We start from the raw sequence: 21,035 nt of genomic DNA, 5'->3' as shown, positions 1-21,035 counted from the left end.
TAGGAGATTGCAAAAAGCTAAGTCCAAGGTATTGTGGACCATACAAGATCCTTAAGTGCCTAGGACCTAATGCTTATAGACTGCAACTCCCTAAGAACCTAAAGGTTCATAATGTATTCCATATCACCCTATTGAAGAAGTATGTATCTAATCCTAACCATATACTTGATAACCAACAAGTTTTAATGCCTAGTCGATGAGTCCTTGAACTAAGGCCTGACAGGATCTTAGATGTTAGGGAGAGACAACTGAGATCCAGAACCTTGAGAGAATGCCTCGTCCAGTGGAAAGATTATCCCGATGAGGATGTCACTTGGATAGATGAAAGCACTCTCAACCACCAATATCCCAAGTTTATCTTGAGATGAGGACATCTCAATTCCTCCAAGGGGGAGAGAATGTAACATTCCCGAATTTAAAACACTCATTATTTATATGAATATACTCTTAAGATGCCAAAAGGTTAGGATAATGGCAATTTTTTTTAATTAGTTATCCCTCTCTCCTCCAGCCGACTGTCGTGCTGGAGGAGAAGGGAATAGCAAGGGTGAGAAAGCTCCTTGCTGGAGCTTGCTGAAGGGAGAAGGCATGCGGGATGCCACGTGGGGGAGGGAGGATCCCCCTCCCCTCACCTATATATGTGGTATCGGACATAGCCAGGGGGGTCGTCGCTGCCGTGGAGCGAGAGTAGAAAGCCGTCAGACTGTCTATATGCTGTCATAGAAGAGGAGAGTGTTGTGAGAAAGGAAGAGCTTAAGGCCACGCTTGCTTCCGTGAAGGACGAGGCCGTCAGACTATCGACACTGCCATCGAGAGGGAGGAGCCAAGAGCCACTGGCTTCCATCAATCGAATTCCACCTGTGCCTCCATCCCCTTATCCACTCCACGTAGGCTTCCACAGTCTCTAGAAGCTCTAAAAGCTTCTTAGGAAGCTTCTAAAGCCTCTAAGAAGCCCCCCTTCATGTGGCTCCTTAAGACCCCTTTCCCCCCACATAAAATCCCCTCTTTAAGGTCTTATACACCCCTTCCTTCCCCCCTTTTTCCCCCTTTTTCCCACCTACTGCATCCTAAAACTACCCCCCCCACTCGGGATCAAATAAAAAAGCCCCATTCCCGTGGCTTTAATAAGCCTTACTCTCAAAAGGTTTTCCTACCCCCCCTTCCTGGGAATTAAACCCCATTCCCGTGGGTTTTCCCCCTTTCCCATGAAGATCCCTCTAGAAGGCCTTTTACACCCTTGCCCTTCTTTTCAATCCCTCAAAAATCCATTTAGTATCCCTTTTTCCGTGGAATCCTATCCGAGTCCTTTAAAAAGGCTCATGAATCCCTTTTTTCCCTTGGATTTCCTACAATCTCCCAATTAGCCCGAGTGCTAAACCCCTTTCCGTGTATACAATTTGCACCGGAGCTTCTATGAGAAATAAATCTGCGTCCAAGACGAAAAGACCGCATTCGCGATGGCTCCTAAGAAAGCACAAGGCGCAACTGCAGGAGGTTCGAACATCCATGTGGACATTTCACCACAAGTCCAGGTTTTTTTTCTTCCTAGTTTTGATTTATGTCATTATAATTCAATCATGCATGGATCATTTTTGGAGATAAGATGCATTTTCCGATTTAAATACTTTGACTAATTTAAAAGAAATAGCTCATGATGGAAGAATTCGATCATTAGTCTTTTTCAATAAAACGAACAAAATAAAGTGAGCATAAGATTTCTATGCATTTCTAGCAAGTCGGTTTTATGCATTAATTAGATTAATTAATGCCCATCTTTACAAAATGGAATTATGATAGTACACTTAAGCATGGAAGGAATAAACTGCATATCACATTATTGAACATATTTTCTTCGAAATGATTCGTTGTAGAAAGTTGCTAGCAACCGTAAGAAATTGCTAGGGCTGTATGAAGAAGATTTAACCCTAGGCAAGTGGCCTAAAAACTTAAATCAACAAAAGGGTGTGTAAGTTCAAATTCATTCGGAGAAGAAAGTAGAAAAAGGCTACATGTTTAAACATAAAATCCTAAAGCCTAGTAGCACGAATCTTGTTTGCATATTATAGGATTTTCAATAGGAATTATGCTTATACTTTGATCTTAACCAAAAAGTTAGGGTTTGTAAATCAACTTACACGTAGACAATGAATCAAGTTCAAGACCAGACAAGTTAAATTGGTTTAAACCTAAATACCTAAAACCGCGAGGTACTCGTTTAGGAAGGGTTAATTCAATGCAACATATCCCAAAGAGCTAACTAGGATTTAACACGTTGAGGACATTACCTAGTCGCTCGTATTACCAAAGCTGAAACTCCTATAGACTTGCCCACATTCACAAAATGTAGGGACATTGGAACATACTTGCGAGATGTGATCTAGGGTTTCTCCTAAGAATCTATCGCTAAAAAGATGAAACTCGGAACCCCAGGACCAACAAATTCAATCAGAAATGGATTGTTATATCTAATCATGATACCGTGATTAGAAGACACCGTTGATGAGTAGAATAGTCCCATAGCTGATGCAACACTTGTGCAACAAGTTGCAGAGTCGCATGATCTTGTGATTTGATCACAAGGGAATGGCCAATACCTCAGAATGAGATTGGCAGATTCTTACGCAAGTTTATCTCGCAAGAGGATGAATAATTGTCCTGATATAGTACCTTTCTTGGGTAAAGTGACCAAGATATGGGGATTAGATATTTGCTTGGAAGAAAAAGACCAATCAATAAATTGGAATAATATATGAACTTAAGGTATTGACTACGTCGTGTGAATAGGTTACAGCCCTAACCCAGGATATAGGGTTAACAAATAAACCCTTGGGGATCTTGCCAAGTCACAATTGATCCCGGATCGAGTGCTGGATGCATTCGGAAAGAAGGATTCACTCCTTAGCAGTTGGCCAAAAATAACGACCAATGGTAATGATTGTGCTTGTAACAGTTTTAAGAGCACTGTTTTGCTTTGTTTGCTCAAAGAATTAAAGGATGAAAAAGATATCTAAATGCTTCAGGTTGAAGGCCTAAAGGGAGAGGCAGCTTCAGTTACCCTCGACTGCTTGCCTGACCCTAACCAAGGGGGTTGTTATTCGCGCTGGGAAGGTGGACCGAACCCGTCGCCAGAGGTCTCTCCGTTGAGCGCTACTTGGAGCAGGAGGACGCTTGGGTGCCAGAGGGGGCTCTGGCTGTAAATCCTTCGCCTTCCGGGCCATGCACAAGAGGCCAACGTGACTCCAGATTGGATCTCGAGGCCCGCATACTAGTCTACAAGCGGAAGATTGGATTAGTAATCCCTGTGGATTGCTGGATAGCCTTCGAGCGGATTATGGATAAGCCTATAGGCTGGAATTTATGTATTTCAAAGATAAATATGATAACCTGTTGAAAAGGAACTTGTTTGACATTGTTTTTCTATGTCAAGTGCTATGATTACGTGAAGGAACCATTGCCTAATGGGCTAATTAAGGAAGGCGATTGATACATGTCGAACTAAATGTGTTAGGTAATTAAATAACTAAAACAACCTGAGGAAAGTGCGGAGGATGTGGCCATAGGTCCGTCCTACAGATGGGCGGTCTCATTTGGTTGGGAACTTTTCTCAATCATGATGGGCAGCGAGAAGATAGTTCAAAGGATATGAGCAGAAAAAGGGCACTGACCTAAAGTCTAAGTTTTAAATGATCCCGATTTACGCTATTTTAGGGGAATGGAACGGGACTCTGCCTTATGGCAGAGAGGTTGAGCTTCGCCCTCTCATTTCCCATTCTCCTTGAACCAAGTGCAACGTGAATCCGCTTCGGACCTGGAGTTTCTACGTAAAGTAGTTCGCTCGGGCTTGACGCTAATTGCCGCTAGGAAATGACCAATAGGGAAAATCCTAATTCAGGTCGGTCCTAAGTGGGAACGGCCGAAATACTTCTGCTATGTGGCAGACGCGGAAAGTCCTAGATCGCAGACCCTGTAACATTCCATGGGAGTGCCGGGCGGAGCTTTCTAGACATCCTTTCTGATGGACTACTAAGACGTATCCTAAAGATAACATGTGGACACGTTACACCCACTTGGTGTATGACCCAAACTTCTACAAGTGGCTCATGACAAAGTAAAGCATAACAAGCACTTAGCCTATTTTTGGATAATTTCAGCCTATTTTTGATATTTTGGATACTATTTAATATCCCAAAAAACTAGGAAAAATTCTAGAATAGAGTGGTATGCAAAAAGTAAGTTTCTTTTTCAGCCAGTTTTGGATTTTTTATGAAAAGGAAAGATGGGCGAAAACGTGCATGTTGCGATCGCAATTGACAAACAGCAAATATCACTTTGAACTAGAAGAAGAAGGAGTGATCCGGGAGATATCTAATCAGGTGTCCTGGTGTCCTGGGATTTTACCCCCCTTTCGGAGCTAACAGAGCCATCAATTTCGGGTTCGGACAAGTAGAGAGGAAGTTATTGTTTGATCCACATTTTTGGTCTAGGAGGGAGCTCCAAGAGATCTAATGCTTGGAGATTACTTTTGAGTAGTGCCAGACAAGGGATTCTAGGTTCTATCAATACATATTGATTTGATTCATTGTGTTTTGTCTTTATCGTGTTTACCTCTTGTCTATTTTTTTAATTCTCTTCCGTCTCCTATCTCTACTTCCTCCTATCTCTGATCCCTAGTGGATACGACCTTTCAACAAAAAACCCTCCGAAATTGGTGAACTTGGCATGAAAGGTCGTTAGAAGGAAAGACAAGATGGGAGAACCTTTGAGCAAAATTTCTAGTGATGTTTTGCAGCAGGTAGTGCAGAATATAAGTATGCTTATGTAAGTACAACAACAACAATAGGTGATGTAGGCTTCTACTCAAATAGAAACTATTGTGATGAATGCTCTGCAAGTAGTTGAGCGTGGATGAAGTTGTTCAATGCCAGGAATGTATCTGCATATATACATACCTATGATCAAAAGATAGAATTCTTTGGGGTGGCTCAACTTGCATGGAGCCATTATTTTGTTTGGATCATTATACATGAACTGAAAGCGCAAATTACTGAATTGTACATGCAGGATGTTGATTGGGTAGCTTTCAAGAAGACACTTAGGGAAGAATTTTACATTGAAGACACCAGTTTGATTATGCGCAAGACTTTTTAGGAGTGGTTTTTACATCCCAATAAGGGTCTTCTGGATACAAAATTGTTAAGAGAATTTGAAAGTTGATTTGAGTAGTTAGATCTTGCAGAATAGCAAGCTGTTGCAAGTAAGAAAATTGAATTGTTTCTACAAGCAGCAGATCCTGAGCTTCAAGAAAAACTTGATGATTTGCTAGAGGATCAGACTATAGAGACATGTCTTAAAATAGAGTGGAGACATGTCAAGGAAGCTGGTACTACACTTGTGAAAAAGCATAAAAGAAGAGAAAGATTGCATGTCTCTAGCTTGCCCACTGTTATAGGAAAAATAGTTGATGTATCCAGTAAGCCACCCACTTCTGTGGCTAACCCTATGGATGTACCTGTTATTGTTCCCAATGTTAGGGAAGATGTATTAGATGAATTGGTCAAAGGCATGCATGATCTTCAATTGAAGGTCACAAAATTAGATGAAAAAGGACAAGAGGAAAGAGGAAGGGCAACAGCCCCTAAGCTAGGGAAAAGATGTATATGTGGTGTGATAGTTTGCAGCATAAGAGAAAGGATTGTGCTACTTATTAGGAGACCTTGGCACGTCAACTCATCTTTTGGAAAGATGGCAAGATCCATGCACAAGAAAGAGGATTGCCTCTTGTTTTGAATTTTGGAAAGGGAGGTATGCAGAAGTTGTTGAAAGACTTGGTTGTTCGAAATGCTTGTGTGACTATACATGCTTCTACTTTTGGTCTACAGTTGGATAGAATGCATGGCCAAGTGATGGTTGGTCCAAAGGCTGCAATATGGACACATGCTTTGCATGCAGCTGAAAAGAGAAAAGTTACTGATAGTGAAATGTCTTATGCAGGGCAAGATATTCGTGACATAACTGGTTGGGAATCATCGGTAGATGCATATTCAGTGGATGCATATTCAGCAAAAGGGCAAAACACATATGCACTTGTGGAAGAGAAACAAAAGAGAGATGAAGATAATGTAGGGATATCTAAGGAAGTGACAAAAAGAAGTGTGGATTTTCCTATAGCTGCAAATCAACCACCTCGCGAGCATGTTATGGAGGAAGAGATTGAGCAAGAGAAAAAACAGGATAGCAAGCAAGAGGGCAAACAACTAAGATATAAGTTATAGTTTGATATTGAGATAACCACAGATACCTTGGAAGATCCTATAGTGGAAGAGTTAGCAATTGCATCTACAAATTTTCTTAATGTATCTAAAGAGGTTTACAAAGATCATGTTTTACTTGATGCAATGACTCAAAGGGAGATTGATGAATTTTTGGATGCACATGATTTGCAAGATGATACAGTTATCATTTCTAAAACAGTTCATGAGCTCAAGGATATGCCTTTACAAGATGTTAGATGTAATGCTTTATAGCTAGAAATTTTTTTTGATGAGGCCTTGATAGGCAATTCTAAGATGCTTCAAGATATGGACAATATCACTATTTTCGGTGATGGTGAGAATGTGTTGGATGCAAGTGAGGCTTAGTTTATGTTTGATGTGGTGCACACTTTTTAGTATAAGCATATTTCCATACGCTCGACTTTGAAAGAGCACACATGTTGCTATGTATTTGTTGATGGGTCCATTGATAGCATGTATATGGAGATTCAATAGCCTCTAGTATATGATGTGCACCCAAGGCCTTATGACCCTAGAGGGGGTACTAGATATGGCTCAAGAGTTATGCAGATGCTGAGTATTTTGATTTATGATCCAAGAGATTGCTTTCTTATATGCATGATAAGTGAGACAAGTTGACATTATGGGTGTTTGACCCGGGTGGTGCATCAATGGCACACACATACCAGAGGATGTGCAGGTTCAGAGGGGGTGGATGTCATGCCACTACGCGGACAGAGTGTGAAAAACTCTGGAGTGCATCATCATCTGACTTTCTTATTGATCTAGAGAGTCGATGTCATCTGAGTCATTAGTACAAGTGTCAGTGGCATGGATGGTTCAAAAATACTAGATTTTTGGACAATTTTAGCCTATTTTTGATATTTTGGATACTATTTATTGTAAATATCCTTAAAAACTAGGAAAATTTCTAGAATAGGGTGGCACGTGAAAAGCAAGTTACTTTTTCAGTCAGTTTTGGATTTTTCATGAAAAGGAAAGATGGGCGAAATCGCACACGCTGCGATCACAGTTAATAGGCAACAAAGAACGCATTGAACTAGAAAAATAAGGAGTGATATGGGAGATATCTGATCAAGTGTCTTAGTGTTTTACCCCCCGTTTGGAGCCAAGAGAACCATTAGATTTGGGTTCTGAGCAATAGAGAGGAAGCTGTTGTTTGATTCGCATTTTTGGTTTAGGAGAGAGCCCTAGGAGATCTAATGCTTAGAGATTGCTTCTAAGTAGTGCCAGACAAGGGATTCCAGGCTCTATTAATACATATTGATTTGATTCATTGTGCTTTGTCTTTATTGTGTTTACCTCTTGTCTATTCTTTTTCTTCTCTTCCATCTCCTATCTCTACTTCCTCCTATCTCTGATCCTCGGTGGATATGACCTTTCGACAAAAACCCCTCCGACACTAGGCATGAAAAAGGCAGCAAGCCCCCATTCACGAAAGAAGAGCATGCCAATTATGGCCTAATGATGGAAACAAGGGCCTTAAATCAACTTAAGTTCAAAAGCATCCACAACTTAAAAAGCATAGTGATGAAAGAGCAAGTAGTAAAATAAATTGCCAACTAAGGAAATTTGGGTAAATATATGGAGAAGGTCTACAACAAGTGAATGGAGTTCCTAGGAGCTTTTTATATGAACACAAACCATGGAACTGTGAGACAGTGAGACAAGGAGGAGAGTCTCATAGAGTAAAAGTGGAGTTGAGTCCCAAAATGGTGAAAAGAGCACTAGGGCTAGTCAACAAGCCTGAAAGGTAGCCCAAAAGAGATGTTTATAGTATGCTAGGGATGGAAAAGGCCCAAGTGTACATGAATGATGGAGTTAGCTTAGCCAACATCCCCGGTCTTCTTCTTGTCTTATGCCCTGGCCTCCTTTTGGGTAGTTTTCACTTCCTGCTCTCCTCGGCGCTGATGGTTCTCTCACTGGATTGCTCCACGTCAGGGCAGGTGACTGCTGGGGTGTCTCTCCCACTTCTTTCTCCTCCTTTTGCCTCCCTCACTGCTTCCTAAATGATTGCTGTTAAGACCCCACCAAATTTGATTGTGGAGGCCTTGAAGGTAGGCTTCTTGCGCATTGACCTAGCCATTGAGGCTAGGGACTCCCCTCCTGCTAGTGCTGCGCTTGTGGCTAGAACAACAGCCAAGGTCTTGATAGTTTTTAAGAAAAACCCATTCCAATCCACTTCTTCAAGGGACCTTGTGGCTCTCTAGTAGTGGCATGCTAACCTATTCATCAATGCATTGGACCTCTGTCATGAGAAGAGGGCATGGGCTATCTTCGCTTGCATCCTTACTTCTGGGTTTGGGATGTCTGATAGACTTATCCCATCCACAGTGTGCACATTATGCTTGTTCACTCCCAGCATGGAATATACATCTCTCTGAGGATGTTTTTCTTTCTTGGGGGCCAAATCTAGGGCCTTCTCTATCATTGCAGTACTCAGTGGTACCTCCACTTGATGTTCTTCTTCTCCTATCCTGACTGTTATTGTGTTGTGATTCCTTGCATCATGAAAGATTCTCAAGAACTCTACGCATATGCCTTAGTCCATTGCTTGCCCTACTTTCTCCACGTACTTTTGGAGGGCACATTTTTCCACTAGCTGCTTTACAACTGGCTCCTCCATCATCCAGGTTCAGTGTATATTTGAAGGTGAAATGGCTAAAGCCCCTTGTCTTGATACTCAAGCTGTACCTAGTCTGCTCTTCTTTCATGAAAGGAAGCTTGCCACCTTTATCTTTCCCTGCCAATGTGGGTACCTATCATTCATCATAATCCAACATTAGTATTCCTTAGATGAATTTTCTATAAGCAGGAAATTGATTTTGTTTCCATGAAGAGAATGAACAAGCTGAATTCAAGACATGAAGTTTTGAAATAGTAGCCTATTCATTCCAAAATATTTTGGACATTTTGGACATTTTGGACATTTTCTTTCCAATCCTTTTTTATTTCTCTATTCTTTCCTGCTTTCAACTTTGATTAAGGCTTTTTGTTTCCTTCTTTTTTCCTTTGCTTTCTTGGTCACCTTCATGTTACCCCCTCCCCCCTTGGGAAATGATGAGAATCCTCCCTAGGAAAGGACATGGGAGAGGCAAGGCATTTGAGCACATTATGGTGCTATCTACTTTAGCATAAGTCGATCGTAGAAATCATGGTTGTATTCCAAGTGAGCATGACAATCAAAATTATGGGGGCTAATGCATACTTGGGTAATGTAAGTTAGGACATCGGTTCTAACTTAATGCGGCTAGCCACATGTAGCTCCTCTTTCGTAAGGATGCGATCAATGTAAGGGTAGGCCAAGACCTAGTTGTCTAGGTGTTTGTTTTGGGTAATGGCCAAGATCCTGAAAGAGGTTGGTGATATGTAAGTTGGGTCATACTCTATTGTTTTAATTGCACATCGCTACTCAACATTAGTCATTACTTGGCGACCCCATTTCTCCCATTGGAGACGTAGGTTACATCATTTTTGTAAGAACGATGAGTCAGAATCAGCAAGATGAGTGAGTTCCTCAAGCTCAATGGGTGACGTAGGCCTTTGGGGCTTGCGGTATGATGTTATTAGCCATCTGCTGATGAGCACGTGCTCTTTTGAGATTTCACCATTATCGATCAACTCTTTTGCGACCTTGGGGGATTTTATGGTCATGAACTCGTATTATTCCCAAGTGCAGGATAAATAACGAACATCAAAGGCAAGGGGTTCATCAAGCAAGCCAGGGTCAAGTCTTTCATAGCTCTAGTGAACATGGTGAAAGTGTTGTCCAAGAGCTTGATGAAAGTCACCAATTCTAGGTGTTTGTTTCAGGTAATGGCCAAGACCCTGAAAGAGGTTGATGCTATGTTAGTTGGGTCATACTCTATTGTTTTAATTGCACATCACTGCTCAGCATTAGTCATTACTTGGCGACCCCATTTCTCCCATTGGAGACATAGGTTACACCATTTTTGTAAGAACGATGAGTCATAATCAACAAGACGAGTGAGTTCCTCAAGCTCAACGGGTGACGTAGGCCTTTGGGGCTTGCGGTATGATGTTATTAGCCATCTACTGATGAGCACGTGCTCTTTTGAGATTTCACCATTATGGATCAACTCTTTTGCAACCTTGGGGGATTTTATGGTCATGAACTCGTATTCTTCCCAAGTGCAGGATAAATAACAAACATCAAAGGCAAGGGGTTCATTAAGCAAGGCGGGGTCAAGTCTTTCATAGCTCCAGTGAACATGATGAAAGTGTTGTCCAAGAGCTTGATGCAAGTCACCAAGTCATCTCTCATATTCCCAGCAAGGTCCTTGGTGACCGATAGGAATGAATGTTTCTCATAGGAAGGCCTAAGACTTGCTAGTGGTTGCAATGGAATTGGACTAGACAGTGATGGTTCTAGTGGCAGTGGACTTGACAGTGGTGCTTCTAAGGGTAGCTCCATAGTCTAATTCGTGTGTCTAGTGCTGCTTTGGGGTATTGAGGGTGGCTCTGGTAGCATAGATGGTGTGTTTCCTTCCTCTTGCGCATCCATTGGGGTGCCAAGATCTTTGGACTTAGATGATTACAAGGTATTAAGCTGCTATTTGGGTCAATGGATTGGTTGGGGTTTTTTGACTGCAACCATCGCCGGTTCTGTAGGGTTTGCAGCTCACGTTTTCTAGGTGTTTACAACCTTAGCGGGAGTGTGATTGTGTGGGGGTGGGGTGGCAAGAGATGGTCGTGGTTGGGCTATGCTTCTAGGATTTCCCTTCTTGGGCACCCATATCCAGGTGTTGCCTTCATAGTATCCTTGGGCTCACAATGGATATTTGGGGATCCATCACGGCTTGATTTTGTGCCTACATTGATAGCATCGGGCTGGTGGTCTCTTAGGTTTCAAATGATAGTTGTTAGCCTTGCAGGGCTGTGTTTGCTTGCTATGAGTAGGTTAATTTTGGTGCGTTTGTACCCATTTAAATGTGGGCTCTGTTGTAATATTTTCGCACACAATATTAATGATCTTGGACCCCGCACATCCCACGCAAGAGCAACTTAAAGTAATCTCCCACAACAATAAAATTTTGGGCTAAGTATTCCCTCCACATGCACTAGCAAACTCCACCCCGCATCGTGTGTAGAAAGCCATGGCTTGAAACTGCAAGCCCACGCAGGAACACCCTTCACAAGAAAGAAAAAAGATAATGGATAATTTAGTGCAAATTTTTTTTAACCCCCTCCCCTTCAACCGTTGCATGGCAGGGAGAGCGAGTATGAGAAGGAGTTGAGTGAGGAGGAGCATAGGGGAGGGAAGCATGCAGATTGCCACATGTGTGGCTACCCTCCCCCCCCTTAGACCTATATGACCACCCCCCCCAAGCATGAGGGAGGGGAGAGGAGAGAGGAGAGACCATGTGGAGCTGCCGTCCTGCCGCCGTGAGAAGCTGTTAGCTACCACCATTGCTAGTTGATTGCCGTCAGGCTGCCGCCCCTACCCTCATCATCATCATCATCACCATCCTCGTCATTATTGTTATTGTTCTCTCCATCATCCTATCCATCATCATTTTCTCTCCCCATGTCATTTTGGTACTTCAGAATCTTAGAAGCTTCTAATTAGAAGCTTCTAAATAAGGCTTCCATAACCCTTATTCCCCCGTGCTTTTCGGGTTTTTAAAAACCAAGGTTGCAAGGGCCAATTCCTGCAAAGGCAAGTAAGTACGCAGGCAGAAGGGAGTTTTGGGAACCGGATAAAGGGCAAGGATAGTTTTCCAAGTCAATATCTATGCCCTCGATGGCTCCTTAGCAAAAGTCGCGAGACGCACAGGCGGGAGCTTCCACCCCGAGTACATGTGTGGACAACACTCCGATCCTTAATGACCAGGTTCTTAAAAATTAATTCCGCATGAAGGGATGCATTAAGCATGTTGGTCTTTAGAGAAATTTAAATGCATTTACTCATTCGATTTATAAAGCTTAGTGGCATGTCGAGCACTTGTATTTTTCTTGCACCTCCGTGGTCAAGAGTAGCTGCAAATTTCAACGCATGATGCATAAGTTATATGACGGAATTGTGTGAAGGCGTCCTTGTGGCATCTCGCAAGGGATAGGACATATAACTCGTAACGCATTTATGTAATTAAATTCTTGGTTGTGTCTCGCAATTAAGGTAATCATAGATGGACATTAAATGATGTCTGAATAGTTGCAATGCATGGAAAGGATTTATGTACCTTGCATATTGCATGCGATGATAATTACATCCTAGGTTGGGTTAAGTGCTAAAGGACGGATTAGATCAATAATGGTCTCATGGCATTCACTCATGCACGGAGTTCTTTTATCAAAGTTTGTATTTAGGAAAGGATGCATCTTCATATTGAAGCTTGAATTCAATGCATTAAACGTAGGGTTTATAAGCATAGTTCTGAATGTAAATCAATGTCACATAAGGCAAGGAAAAGAAAAGTTCACTAAAGATCCTTTAGTTGCAAAAAGGTCTACGGACTTGAATTTGCATACTCTCATGGAATGATGCATCCCACTTCTCTTGGAGTTACTTACATCTTTAGGGGGAAAGTACTTGCAAATTTAGGAGAAAGTATTTGCATTTTTAAAGTGGAGATTATTTTTACTCGCGGGTTAGTTAGATCAACTAAGTAATTCAAGTATAGTTGAATAGCTTACATGAGAATCATAAAGGTATGATTAGTCAATGTATGACAATCACCTCAATGTGCTAGGTAGGATTAAGCCATGATAAAATTCTGCCTAGTATCGCACTCCAGTTGCCGACCTAATATTTCCGATCCCAAAGATCCTACCCACGTTCTCGAAAATGTTAGGGTTATCTAAACACCCATGCAAGAATGATCTAGGGTCCTCACCCTAAGGATCAATTAGCCAAATACTAGACTTCCGTATGAATTTAGGATCCCTAGGGCCAAAGCGTTATCGGCCTAGTAGGGTTAGGGTTGGATTGGGTCAAGAGGACTCCCAAACCCTACATCTTGACCAAAGGTATTCTTAGCCAAGGGATACCATGTGATGGGAGAAATAATCCCACAAGTTAGGTGCGCCACTTATCTCATGCAACAAGTTGCAACGTGGCATGGTTTTTGTGTCTAAATCAAAAAATAGAATTGCCACTCCTTAGAACAAGTTTGGCAAGTTTGAAGTACAAGTCTAATTTTCTAGAGGATGAGTAGTCATTCTGCTACATCAGCCTTCCTTGGGGCTGATATTCTGAGTTAAGGTAATTATGAATTGCCTAGCATGAAATTGACCAATCAAGTGAGGACAACGAGGTTGTCCAGGATTTATTAATCATAATATATGGAGGCCTAAAGTATTGACAATTTGGGTTAACAAGGTATAAACCTTAACCCAAGGAAAGAGGGTGAACAAGCAACTCAGCTTACAAAACCTTGGGAACTTGCCAAGTCTTAATTGATCCCGAATCGAATGCTGGATGTATTCGGAGAGAAGGATTCACACCTTAGCAGTTGGCCATATAAACAGCCACTGGAGTGTTTGTGCTTGTACACTTAGGAGCACTGTTTGTTCTTCTTTGCTCAAGGAACTAATGCTGGAAAATAACTAATGCTTCAAGTTGAAATCCTAGAGGAAGATGCAGTATCAGTTACCCCCGACTATCTACCTGACCCTATCCAAGAGGGTTGTTAGCAGTGCCGGGTACATGGACCAAACCTGCCGTGAGAGGTCTCTCTGTGGGTGCTACTTGGAGCAGGAGGATGCTTGGGGAGGGCTCTGTCCGTAAATCCCTTGCCTTCGGGTCCTGCACAAGAGGCCCACGTGACTCGAGATGGAATCTCAAGGCCTGCATACTAATCAACGGGTGGAACTTGGAATAGTGATCCCTGAGGATTGCTAGAATTGCCTTCAGGCGGATTATGGATTAGCCTTCGGGCTGGATCATATGATGTACTCCAAAGACTCATAAATAAAGATCAAATATTGAAAAAGAACTTGCTTGACATTGTTTTTCTATGTCAGTGCCTAAGTTACGTGAAGAAACTGACGATTAATTGGCTAATTAAGGAAGCTATTTTTGCCTGTAAAATTAAATGTGGTAGGTAATTAGATAACTAAAGCAAACCAAGGAAAGTGCGGTGGATGTGATCCTAGGTCCGCCCTACGAAAGGGTGGTCCCAGTTGGCCAGGAACTTTTCTCAAAGAAATTGACAGCAAGGTAACGATGACCTAGAACTTAGAAATCTAGAGTCCCGATTTATATTGTTTTAGGGGAATGGAATGGGACTATGCCTTACGGGCAAAGAGGTCAAGCTTTTCGGGCCCTCTCATTTCCCATTCTCCTTGAACCAAGTGCAGTATAAATCCACTTTGACCTTGATGATTCTATGTAAAGTAGTTTGTTTGGGGCTCAACGCTAGCTACCTTCTAGGAACTTGAACATTAGGAAAATCCTAAATCAGGTCGGTCCTAAGTGGGAATGGTCGGAATGCTTCTGCTTCGTGGTAGACTCGGGAGGACCTAGATCGCAAACCCCGTGACATTCCTTGGGAGTGCCAAGCGGCGCTTTCTAGACTCTCTTCCCGATGGGCTACTAAGACGTGTCGTACAAGTGGACAGGGGGACACGTTACAGTTGGTATCAGAGCGAACCAACGAGGATCTAATATTTACAAGGAAACTTAATGAGGGGAAGTAGAGCAAATGTTGCTGTTAAGAACATTTCTTACTTACTTATCAATGCTAGCCTGCAAAGTCGCGAAGCATGAAACAAATTCTTGGTATTCCAGGTTATGTTTATGACCACGATGCGTGCCTTAGATTATCGACGGAGGCTAGGTATGATGAATATCCTAGACCGCATCTACAATCCTTCACCCCTATACATGGAATGGAGATGGACGGGTGATTTAGGGATTTATTACATAGCCACCCACGGACTTGCATACCTTCAGACCAACTTCAAGAGAATCAAGCGGATGGAGGATTTAAAGATCGTGAAGCTATTCATCTTTGTTGAGGCTCACGCAAACATAACCCTACATGTCGGCACTCAAAAGGTCAAGCAAAACAAGTATGTGTACGAGGAACTGACTTGAATAATCCCTGCCGACAGAATCAAGGTGTTGGGACATCATGAGAAGAACGGGTATCAAAGGAAGGGATACCCTAAGCTTCCTATGACCTATCGATTCCTGAAAATCCATGACCCCAATCCATATTATTACTCAGTTCCCGTAGCTAAATGTAACAAATCTTATTCTCCCCAAATTGATGTGCCAATCAGCTTGTTCTACCTTCCCAAAAATAATTGTACTCAAAAGGGCTATGCCCATATGAATAAAATAGACTTTTTTATCAATGATTGTCTTGGTTGAAAGTGCTGGTAAAGGAGTTAAGTGATTAGATCACTTGGCTAAAAACTGAACTGGACATGTTAATGTAATGTGAGAAACGCTTAGCAAGTTTTTAACGTAAAGAATCTTAATGCCCAGGCACAACCTCAAGTGCAAATTCCTAGTCCGACCCCTACGCCAAGTATAGCCGTAATTCAGGAGAAGAAGTTTCTTCTCAAACAAATCAAGCCACAAGAATTTGATGGCAAAGGAAGGACCGTCCAAACTGATGCCAAAGTCTGGATCGAATCCATGGAGGATTACTTCGAAGCAGCAAGTACTGCACCCGCTAACCAAGCGATGCTCACCAAACTGAAGCTTACCCCGGCAAAGCAAGACTTTGGTGGAAGCAATGGTGCAGAGACCAAGGGATCTCGGAAGGGTCAGTTACTTGGGAGAAGCTTAAAAGAGCTATGCGAGGGAGATATCTACCACCTGCCTACTGCATGTAGAAGATGAAGGAGTTCTATGAACTCAAGCAGCTTGGTCTATCTCTTGATGCTTCCTATTCAAAATTTGTCTCTCTTAAAGTACGAGCCACAAATGGATATGACACAACAGGTGTCAAAGTTTTGTGCCAAATTAAACCCACCCATAAACACCTGCCTAGAATCAATGCACCCAACAGATCTGCAAGACGCGCTCATTCGAGCTGCATCGATAATACAGAAGGTGCAAACCAAGCCAAGAAATAATAGGACTTGGTCTTACAAGGATCAAAACAAGGGAGTGTATAGGTCTCAAACCAAGAGAGCGCAGGGCCAAAACTAGGAACAAAGGAAGAAAGCTAGGGCGAACGCTACTAACAACTTCATTTCTACCCAAGGTAATGGCTGCAATCTTCGTTGCTTCCATTGCAACAAGCAAGGTCACTTTAAAAGGCAATATCCCAAGCTTAGTAGAGGACAATGTCAAGGGCCATTCCAGGAGCTGCCCATGGGCAAGGAGCCACTGCCAGGGCTAGAGGGAGAACTGCCAATGTTACCAACAAGGAGTTGGGCAATGAAGAAGATCCAACCATGGAAGCTGACATTGAGAGGGCAACAATTCATGCTGCTCTTCACAAGAAAGGCTCGAATCGCCAATTCTTGGTGATTCAAACCCCTTCGGATTACCAAGGTAAAAGCTTCAAAACCTTGATTGATTGTGGCAGTACACATTCCTTCATTTCACCAATCTGTGAAAAAAGATTAGGAATAGCCACAATAGATTCACCTACCTTACTTGTGGAATTAGCAAATGGTCGTGAGGTCATTTGTACCAGGTAAATTGCTAAGGTGAGGTGAAATTCCTATTGGGTGGAAAGTCGACTTCGGTCAGATTAAGGGTAATGAACCTAGGTGTCCACGAGTGTTTGCTCGGAATGGATTGGCTAATACCCAATCATGCCCACATTCATTGTGGAATGGGCCAAGTCTCCTTTCGAAATTCTGAAGGGGAACTAGTCACAACTCAAGGAGAGGCTATGAAGCCAAAAATTCAACTAGCCAAAGCAACACGGATAATAAAAGTAGTTAGAAAGGGACTACCTATCTATTTGATTAAGCTAAATAAGCTAGATCAGAATCAGGAATCTAGGGAAGAACCTTCATGGTTAAAGGAATACGCAGACGTATTTCCTGAAGAGCTGATTGAACTTCCTCCTCAAAGGGAAGTTGATCACGACATCAAGCTAGCACCAAGAGCTGCACTAATCGCAAAGAGACAATATAGGATGTCCATCTCGAAAGCGATTAAGCTGAAGGAGCAACTCAAGCAACTATTAGACCAAGGCTACATCGGTCCTAGCAGTTTTCCATGGGGCGCTCCAGTGTTATTCCAGAAGAAGAAAGATGGAACACTTCAGCTATGCATTGACTACAGAGGGTTGAATCAATCAACCATTAAGAACAAATATCCCATTCCAAGAATAGATGAACTTCTTGGCCGTCTTCAAGGTGCGAAGATATTCTCTAAGATAGATCTCAAGTCTGGATATTATCAAATAAGGATCAAGGAATAAGTTATCCCAAATATGGCATTCAGCACAAGATATGGACACTTTGAATTCCTAGTCATGTCATTTGGGCTGACAAATGCTCTTGCTACCTTCAATAGGCTAATGCAAGATATCTTTAGGCCCTATCTCGATGACTTCGTACTCGTCTTCTTTGACGATACCCTAGTCTACTCCAAGCAGGAAGAAGATCATGAATCCCAGCTTTGCATTGTTCTTGAGACAATGAGGGTACACAACCTTTATGCCAAGAAGAAGAAGTGTGCATTTTTCAAGTGACAGATTGAATATTTGGGATTCATTGTATCAGCAGAAGGAATTTCAGTAGATCCAGCCAAGGTCAAAGATGTTCTGGAGTGGCCAACACCAAGAATTGTCAAAGAAATACGTAGTTTTCTTGGATTGACAGGATGGTACACGGTCTTTATCAAAAACAATGCTTTGATTGTAGCACCTCTGACTAATCTAATAAAGAAGCAAGTATCAATTGTATGGTCACCTGCTGAGCAGTCCAGCTTTGACAAACTAAAGCAAAGCTTGGTATCAGCACCCATCCTGAAACTTCCAGATCTTAGTAAGGAATTTGAAGTAATAACTAATGCTAGCACACTTGCCTTAGGATGTGTACTTATGCAAGAAGGTCATCCCATAGCATACTCTTCAAGGAAACTGAAGAGCCACGAAAGGAACTATGCTACCCATGACCTGGAGTTGTAGGCTATCATCCATGCTCTCAAGCTTTGGAGACACTACTTGCTGGGTAATAAATTTACCTTAGTGACGGACCACAAAAGTCATAAATGGATTTTCACCCAGAATGAGCTATGAGGCAATGTCGATGGATTGAAGTGCTGGAAGAATATGATTTTGAAATCAAATACCAGCCTGAAAGGAGAATGTAGTTGCCGATGCACTCAGTCGCAAGGCATTTCTGAATTCTCTGATTTTGCAAGATCCATCAACAGCAAGATCTCTAGCCACAAAGGTATCCATGCCAAACAACCCAATTCTTGAGTTAGCTAGAGAAGAGGCATGCCATGACCCAACCTATCAGAAGCTGCTAAGGGAGATCCCCATCAAGGATCAAGACCCGAAGCTACAAACAAAGTATCAAGAATTCTCTATCAATAGTGGACTTGTCTACTATAGAATGAGATCATGTATACCGGCAAGCCAATCACTCAAGCAGAAGATACTTTGGGAAGCCCATGACTCCCCTTTCTCAGGATATCCTAGTTATGCCAAGACCCTCAATGCGGTCAGAAAGAGCTATTATTGGGATAGACTCAAATGTGACGTTCTCAAATATGTCACGGAATGTTTGTCTTGTCATGTCAACGTATTAAGGCAAAACATATCAAAATGCCAGGAAAATTGCAACCACTTGACATTCCCCAAATGAAATGGGAATTCATTAGTATGGACTTTGTCATTGGCCTGCCCCAAGTTTAGAGAGGTTACAACTCCATTATGGTTGTGGTGGATATGCTTACCAAGGGTGCACATCTTACCCCTGTTAAGACAAACTATAAAGCCTCGGACATTACGAGGTTATTCATCAAGGAGATTTTCAAATTACATGGGTTACCCAGAAGAATCATTAGTGATCGTGACTCTCTCTTCACGTCACACTTCTGGAGGGCTATCTTCGAGGCCATTGGGACTCAACTCTATTTCAGTATAGCTTATCATCCCCAAACTGATGGTCAAATAGAACGAATCAACCAAGTCATTGAAGATATGCTTAGGGTACATTGTTGTCGCAAACCCAAAAAGTGGATTCAATATTTGCCACTGGTTGAGTTTTCCTACAATGCTTTCTACCAACAAAGTATTTAGGTGACCCCTTTTCAAGTATTGTATGGGCACGACTGTCACTCTCCTTTGAGCTTTTCGGATCCAACCTTGAGGGTTGAAGCTTCAAAGCAGATGCTGGATGACATGGATGGCCAAATCAAGTCAATAAAACAGGACATCCAAGCCGCCAAGGACAGACAGAAGGCTTATGCGGACTTGAAACGTCAAGACAGATCCTTTGTTGAAGGTGATATGCTCTTCATTCACGTACGCCCAAAGAAGAGTTCCCTATCCTTGGGTGAATACAAAAAGCTAAGTCCAAGGTATTGTGGATCCTACAAGGTTCTAAAAGTGCCTAGGGCCTAATGCTTACAGACTTCAACTCCCCGAAAACCTAAAATTTCATAATGTATTCCATATCAGCCTATTGAAGAAGTATGTACCTAACCCCAGTCACTACTTGATGATCAACAAGTTGTAATGCCTGGCCAAGGAGTCCTTGAGCTACGAGCTGACAAGATCTTAAATGTTAGGGAGAGACATTTGAGATTCAGAACCTTGAGAGAATACCTCGTCCAGTGGAAGAATTACCCTGAAGAGGATGCAACTTGGATGGAAGAAAGTACTCTCAACCAAAAATACCCCGAGATCTTCTCGAGATGAGGACATCTCGATTCCTCTAAGCGGGAGAGAATGTTATATTTCCGCACAAAATATTAATGATCTTGGACCCCACACATCCCGTGCAAGAGCAACTTAAAGTAATCTCCCGCAACAATAAAATTTTGGGCTAAGTACTCCCTCCGCGTGCACTAGCAAACTCCACCCCGCATCGTGTGTAGAAAGCCGTGGCTTGAAACCGCAAGACCACGCAGGAACACCCTTCACAGGAAAAGAAAAAGGGTAATGGATGATTTAGTGAAAATTATTTTAAACCCCCTCCCCTTCAGCAGTTGCATGGCGGGGAGAGGGAGTATGAGAAGAAGTTGAGTGAGGAGGAGCATGGGGGAGGGAAGCATGCAGATTGCCACGTGTGTGGCTACCCTCCCCCCCCTTAGACCTATAAGACCACCCCCTCCCCAAGCTTGAGGGAGGGGAGAGGAGAGAGGAGAGATTGTGTGGAGCTGCCACCCTGCCGTCGTGAGAAGCCACCACCTACCGCGCCGTTGCCAATCCACTGCCATCAGGCTGCCGCCCATGTCCTCATCATCATCATCATCATCACCATCCTCGTCATCATCCTCTCCATCATCCTTTTCTCTCTCCACATCATTCTGGTACTTCAGAAGCTTGGAAGCTTCTAAATAAGGATTCCATAAGCCTTATTCCCCTGTGCTTTTCGGGTTTTTAAAAAGTGGGGTTGCAAGGGCCGATTCCTACAAAGGCAAGTAAGTACACGGGCAGAAGGGAGTTTTTGGAACCGGATAAAGGGCAAGGAGAGTTTTCCAAGTCAAGATCTACGCCCTCGATGGCTCCTAAGCAAAAGTCGCGAGGCACACACGTGGGAGCTTCCACCTCGAGTACACGTGTGGACAATGCTCCGATCCTTAATGCCCAGGTTCTTAAAAATTAATTCCGCATGAAAGGATGC

The sequence above is a fragment of the Lygodium microphyllum genome, chromosome 2, assembly GCF_053477565.2.
Source record: "Lygodium microphyllum isolate KBCC chromosome 2, Lygodium_microphyllum_v1.1.10, whole genome shotgun sequence".
Lineage (NCBI taxonomy): Eukaryota > Viridiplantae > Streptophyta > Polypodiopsida > Schizaeales > Lygodiaceae > Lygodium > Lygodium microphyllum.
Note: the sequence above shows the minus strand (reverse complement) of the source record.